This window comes from Xyrauchen texanus, chromosome 6 (genome assembly GCF_025860055.1).
Source record: "Xyrauchen texanus isolate HMW12.3.18 chromosome 6, RBS_HiC_50CHRs, whole genome shotgun sequence".
Lineage (NCBI taxonomy): Eukaryota > Metazoa > Chordata > Actinopteri > Cypriniformes > Catostomidae > Xyrauchen > Xyrauchen texanus.
In genome coordinates, this window is record NC_068281.1 from 4,600,807 (window position 1) to 4,608,511 (window position 7,705).

Consider the following 7,705-nt stretch of genomic DNA (forward strand, 5'->3'; position numbering starts at 1 on the left):
TGCGGCAGTCCTGTGGGCGAAAATGCCTTCTTGATGCTAGAGGTCAGAGGAGAATGGGCCGACTGATTCAAGCTGATAGAAGAGCAACTTTGCCTGAAATAACCACTCGTTACAACCGAGGTATGCAGCAAAGCATTTGTGAAGCCACAACACGCAACACCTTGAGGCGGATGGGCTACAACAGCAGAAGACCCCACCGGGTACCACTCATCTCCACTACAAATAGGAAAAAGAGGCTACAATTTGCAAGAGCTCACCAAAATTGGACAGTTGAAGACTGGAAAAATGTTGCCTGGTCTGATGAGTCTCGATTTCTGTTGAGACATTCAGATGGTAGAGTCAGAATTTGGCGTAAACAGAATGAGAACATGGATCCATCATGCCTTGTTACCACTGTGCAGGCTGGTGGTGGTGGTGTAATGGTGTGGGGGATGTTTTCTTGGCACACTTTAGGCCCCTTAGTGCCAATTGGGCATCGTTTAAATGCCACGGCCTACCTGAGCATTGTTTCTGACCATGTCCATCCCTTTATGGCCACCATGTACCCATCCTCTGATGGCTACTTCCAGCAGGATAATGCACCATGTCACAAAGCTCGAATCATTTCAAATTGGTTTCTTGAACATGACAATGAGTTCACTGTACTAAAATGGCCCCCACAGTCACCAGATCTCAACCCAATAGAGCATCTTTGGGATGTGGTGGAACGGGAGCTTCGTGCCCTGGATGTGCATCCCACAAATCTCCATCAACTGCAAGATGCTATCCTATCAATATGGGCCAACATTTCTAAAGAATGCTTTCAGCACCTTGTTGAATCAATGCCACGTAGAATTAAGGCAGTTCTGAAGGCGAAAGGGGGTCAAACACAGTATTAGTATGGTGTTCCTAATAATCCTTTAGGTGAGTGTATATGGTTACCTTTCAGGTAGAGATTTTACTTAATCTCAAACGATGTGTGTTGCACATATCGCAGCGATGACAAAACAGTTATATATTGCACAGCTGTTATTTTGATTGTTTCCTATAAAGCTTACCAGGCAACATATATTTTTCCCAGGATTACAAAATCTAAGCAGGATTGCTCAGGATTAGGCGACAAATGTTATCTCCTTTTTTACACTTGATGAGAGTGACTGTGGTTTAGAGTAATTGGTAAGAGGAAAAGACTTTGAATGACGTAGAGTGGAATATTCTTAAAAAGTGAGTGATTTAGCATTTTATCAGTAAGTAGTGCATAGGGACTGCTGTTTTTATGTCATTTCAAAATGTCACATTTGAAATTACGGGTGAAGTTTTTATGCTGTATTCAAGGGCTTTTCGCATCAACATTCTCTTTGACACAAGGAAACTGCAAACACTTTGAATAGACGTAAGTGAACAGTTAATCATATCTGGGTCATTGAAGATTTTTGCAGGCACTGTCCCAAATACCAGTAGCCACCAAGTGTACTGTGAAGTCAGGAATATAAATGAATGTGCATTAAATGAAGTTATTAGGAATGTTGTAAACTGTATTTATATTTACCAATAAAATGTATGAATTTCAGAGAAACCGGCAGGAAGAAAAGTTAAACGCATCAACATGTATACATTTCTATGTTCAACAAGACTGCTCCTTTTTATATGAAACAAATCTATCCTTTCCACAGCATGTTGCATTTCATTTCATTGGGCGTTTATGAAACATGTAATGATGAGTTTATTCAAATGGCACATCAAGACATTTCAAGGAGTCATTAGGTTTAGTTAGCTGACGTTTCGAATTTGTAACAGGATGCATAGTGTTCTCGGCTCATGGGTTAGGAAGCCAATTTGGCTGCATTCCCAGGGAGCTTGCCCTTTCTCTGGTCCAGGATGAGGGTGTTCAAATCCCCCACAGTACAGCTGGACTATAATCCCAGAGTAAAATAATCACTTCTTTTAATTACACACAAATGCACCAGTCCTTTAGCTTTTTCACACATGGACACAGTTAAGCCTTAAAGGAATACTTCGTTCAAAACTGGAAATTCTATCATTATTTATTCACCCTCATGTTGTTCCAAAGCCGTGTGACTTTCTTACTTCCGTGGAACACAAAAGGAGATTTAAGGCAGAATGCATCAGCTTCAGAATCCAAAGTGGAACTGTTTTGAAGACAGGGGTCCCGTTATATCAAACACAGAATTCTACAAATAGAACATCAAACCTACAGTCAAGCATGGTGGTGTTAGTGTGATGTGTGCTTTGCTGCTTCAGGGCCAGGGCGACTTGCAGTAATTGAGCGAAACATGAATTCTGCTCTCTCTCAGAAAATCCTAATGGAGAATATCCAGACATCAGTCTGTGAGTTGAAGCTCAAGCGCAACTGGATTTAAAGCATAGGAGTAAATCCACTTTTGAATGGCTCAAAAGAAGCAAAAGTAAAGTCTTGATGTGGCCTAGTCAAAGTCCAGACTTCCGATTGAGATGCTGTGGCAGGACCTTAAACAGGCAGATCATGCTCGAATACTCTCCAGTGTGGCTGAACTAAAGCTGTTCTGCAAAGAAGAGTGGGCTAAAATTCCACCACAGCGTTGTGAAAGTCTGATCTCCAGTTATCGGATGTGTTTTGTTGCAGTTGTTGCTGCTGAAAGTGGCACAATCAGCTATTAGGTTTAAGGGGGCAGTTAGTTTTTTACATGGATGATATAGGTGTCGGATAACTGTTTTTGCTTCAATAAAAAAAATATATATATATATATATATATATATATATATATATATATATATATTTGAAAACTGTATTTTGTGTTTACTCAGGTTGCTGAGTGGGGGTGGGGTGTCAGGAAGGGGGCAAATACTTTTTCACAACACCGTAGAATTATAATTCTTTTACAAATGACACAAGCATGCACATTCATTTATTTAATTAGTTATAGTGCATTTTAATCTTTCATAATGAGCATCCTGTAGTTACGCTTAATCCCAGCCACATGTTCAGAAGTTTAAACATCAGATAATTTTCGCAGGCACATTCATTAAAGTGGATTTTTTTTAAATCGATCCAGACACACGAAGAATTTAAATGTATATATATATATATACTAATGGATTATTTCCTTTGTTGCATTGCATTCAGAAGATGTCAAGTTTCTTGAGGAAAGTTTATATTAAAAATAATAATAATAGTCAACATCAGACTGAAATGTGCATAGTGTGAAATGTTGCATTATGGTAAGGTTGATTTACATTTACATTTATGCATTTGGCAGACGCTTTTATCCAAAGCGACTTACAGAGCACTTATTACAGGGACAATCCCACCGGAGCAACCTGGAGTTAAGTGCCTTGCTCAAGGACACAATGGTGGTGACTGTGGGGCTCGAACCAGTGTCCTACTGATTACCAGATTACCAGTTATGTGCTTAGACCACTACACCACCACCACTCTATCTATACAAATACATTTAAAACCAAACCTCTGACTATGTCAAGTTCCAAATAAAGAGATTATTATATAAGAGGAAGTTTTCATTTATAAAGTACATAATTAAATGACTAGATTATTCAAATATAGGCATTACAATATGGTTATTTAATACATAAACCAATTTTTATAGATTTAAAAAAAAAAAAAAAATCTAATTTGATATTTACCAATGTCATAGGGTGACCATACGTCCTCTTTTTCCCAGACATTCTTTTTTGGACCTGAAAAAAGCATAGAGTGACAGAATTTACAGAATCTAAGATAGGCTTCCCTGTACAGATCTGATACTGCAAACAAAGCTGTGTTATGGGCACTCCCACGAAAGCCAAATATCTCGTATCATGCACCCATCATCAAGTACCCGGAGGACAATGGATGTCCTCCATACATTTCTGTCTAATAGCTGTGCACACAGTATATTCTCATCGATGGATGATCATTTTACTCACCCCAAAAGTTCCCCCCAACACTCTGTACTCGGCCCAGATTGCGAACTTGAACAGGGCGATGGCGATCTACAATCTGGTCGAAACCGGTGGCAACCTGCGATGGGTGCAACATCAGGACCAATGAATTGGTGCAGCCAGAGACCTTTTTGTGAAGTGTCTCTCTGCCACAACCTCACAGAATGCCCCACTGCATGGACTATCCTAGACCCATGGACTCCCATCTATTTTTACAAAGATTTGGGGACAAAATATGGGGACATCTGGGATGCGAAAGGTACACAGTTTGCAGTATATACCAAAAATTCTGTATGGAAATGGCTCAAGGGCAGATTTCTTTTACGATAAACCAAAACTTATGACAATGTATTTGTTTAAGGATGACGTCATCACGCACACTATTTAATCGGTAAAAGGCCAACTGAGTGTAAATGAGCACGAGATATAAATATTTCGCAAACATATTTTCACTTTGTTGATAACAGAACAGCACACACAGTGGATGGAAATTTGGCTAATGTAGCCTATTGAAACCAGAAATTGTTTATAAACCTAAAGATAGATATCCTTTTTATGACTGCACCTATTTATGTTGTGTATTAGCGTGTTTGTAATTTGTACATTTTTTTAATTATGTTTAAACTTTCAAGAATGTCTGCTTAATGTAGTAGTTTTGAAAGTGAGACATTTTGAGATGCAGAAACTTAAAAACCTCATGAAATGGAGGCGTATACCTTTAAAAACAACAACAAAAACATTAACCAATAGCCTTTAGCTTATAAAACAGCCAGGAAGCATGATTGGCTGATTGATAGTTCTAGAGAGCATCTTATTGGACAATACTTTGATAGGACCCTAAGTGCAACATGAATAGTCTTTTTTTTTAGTAGAGAAAGACTGTCAATTTTAGATCCATGTATCTGCTAAAAGTTAATTTTTTCATCTTTTGGGAGCACAATATCATATAGCTAACAAAAATGGACTAAAAGCCACATAGTTGTTTTTGAAAAAACTGTACCTCAGAAATATCTCATTAGCAGAGCCATTAGCATCTCACTTGTTTACGTTTGTTTTGTGTCTCACTTTGATTATCTCTGAAGATTTGAGTCACTTGTTGAGTTACTATTGTGTTAACATCCTTACAGATAAGAACCTTGTGAGATATTTGTGAGTATTAAAGTTGGGCATCTGTCTCGTCTAGGTGTCCCTGAGTTTTTGGTGAACTTCCGAGATGCACTTTTACCGCCCTCTTGAGTTCACAACAAATAAATGCACAAAGCAACACGGGTTTAAACAACACAACGAATTAGGCAGTTCTATATAATAAAAATAATAATTCTTCCCTCTCGTATTATTATGGTTTGAGCCAATTATGAGAAACAACAACATGCTACCCAAGAGAGAATGATCACATTCTCATTATCACAAAGTTATTAAACATTAAACTAATAGTTCACCCCAAAATTACAATTCTCTCATCATTTACTAACCCTCATACCATCCCAGATGTGTTTGACTTTCATTTTTGGGTGAACTGTCCCTTTAAAGTAGGGATGTTGTAACCATTTGACTCTAATGATTAGAGGGTGACATGTCCCTCCCACTTCTAAACATTTCTAAATTTCTTAAAATAGCACTTATTTACCTTCATCTGCCTCTCAGCAATTCAGGTAGAACTACCAAGCATATTGAATATTAATGGCATGATATAATAATAATATTTAAGGGCATTTGGACTTTTAAAAGGACAACCAAAAAGTGTAAGTGATAAACAAGGGTAATGTTTAATTCAACAAAATACTGAACATGGCAGCAGAATTTGAAACGATCCCTACAGGGGCAACACAACATACATTTACCACATTAGCAGCAGTAAAAATAAAATGACAAACCACCATTTCCTTAAGGATTGCTAAGGACCACTGGAAATCTACTTTGGTAGTCCTAATAACACTTCTGGATTTACAGAAATATAAGTTTCACAATTTAAACACCTGATAGAATACAATGTTTGGCTTAAACTAAATTTGCATAACTTGCACTGCAATACTTTAATTATATTTCAAATCTCTGATTTGATAGAAATCCAACTTAATACATTTCCTAAGGTGGAGGCAAAGAAAGATGCATATACCACACACACAAACAAACAAACAAAAATACAACTGAGAAAGGTTTGCATGTCTTAAAGAGAACTTAAATCTATATTCTTAATATTCAAATTTAGAGAGAGGATTTAAAGGGATAGTTCACCAAAATGTAATGTCATCATTCACTCGGCCTCAAGTAATTTCAATCCCCCATGATTGTTTTTCCTCCATGGCAGAATGTTATTCTCAGTCACCATTCACTTTCATTGCATCCATTGTTTCTTCCATGCAATGGAAGTGAATGGTGACTGAAGCTAACATTCTGCATAGCATCTCCTTCTGTGCTCCACAGAGGAAAGACCGTTACATGGGGTTTGAACCATGCAAAGGTAAGTGATGACAGAAGTTTAATTTTTGGGTGAACCGAATAGGAACAGAATCATTTAATTGTGAAAGTTTAATTCAAAGCAATAACTTCATGAAATGCACAGAGCACCTGTCAATCAAATTTATAGCACCTTTTAAAAATAAACAATTTTAAAAAGGCAAGAAAATCTCTTTAACCACAAAAAGCAGCTGTATATTAATTGATATTGCTACTTCAAAACAGAAAAAAAACACTTTATAAAAATCTCACAATATCTGAGGTATATCTAAATCACTGAACTTGTGAAGGTTAAGATTCAGTGATTTTATTAGTACTGATTACGCAGAAAAATAACCAAAAGCTGACCAATGAGTTCAATAAAAGCTGCCTTCTGTTTCTGAATGACGCAATGTTCACAATACTGCAATTCCATGAAATAATAGAACAATTTCAAGAAGCAAGATTACAGCACAACGTACATTCAGTCTTTTGCAATGGTGAAAATATTGCATTAGACAGGAAAGATCTGAGATTTTACCCACTGTTAAGATTGCTAGTTTGTGAATCTCACGAAAACTTGTCAAGACAATTAATTGTTCCATTTAACCCTAAATCAAAAGAATAAAAATATATATTAAAATACATTTTATAACCAGTATAGTGTTTGTGCATTAAGATGCTTTTTTTAATGACAAATTCAGCCCAAATTTTATATAAAACATTTTTAATAAAGGGAAAAAAAACACGACTTTGACTCTTTTCACATTGCAGCAAAGAGAATTTGGCAGGAAAGTATGCTTGATTGTCATGAAATTAATGTCATCATGCATATTTTGCCCTAAAATTAGGCTTCACTTTCTTAGAGTAAATTTTTGTATTTGATTTTTGGGGGTGAAATATCATTTGGACATTTGTTCATGAGATTCACCAAAATGCTGAGAACTATTGCTGTAAAGAGTTAGTGGCCACACAATCACATATACACATGAGTTTTCCTGAGTAGTGCTGTGAAGAAACATTCACACACACTTTCCTGATATACACTTGCTGTGATCAAAATAAGAGCTAGTTAAGAGTCGAAATGTGACCCAAACCTTCACCTATATACAGCGATGGCCCCACAGAACATGCTTCATACAGCTGCAGAGCTAATACTTCATTTTAACTGCAGCTCTTGTCAACTTTGCACAAAAAAAACTAAAACACCAGCATTTGAAAACATAAACTGCCGATGCTTTCTCTGAAAGGTACACTAAAAGTCGACACCAGTGACAGCCCTCTGGATGCCACATAGTCTCTACTGATGACACTTTGTGTGATTTAAGATACTTTAGGATAACAGTACGTC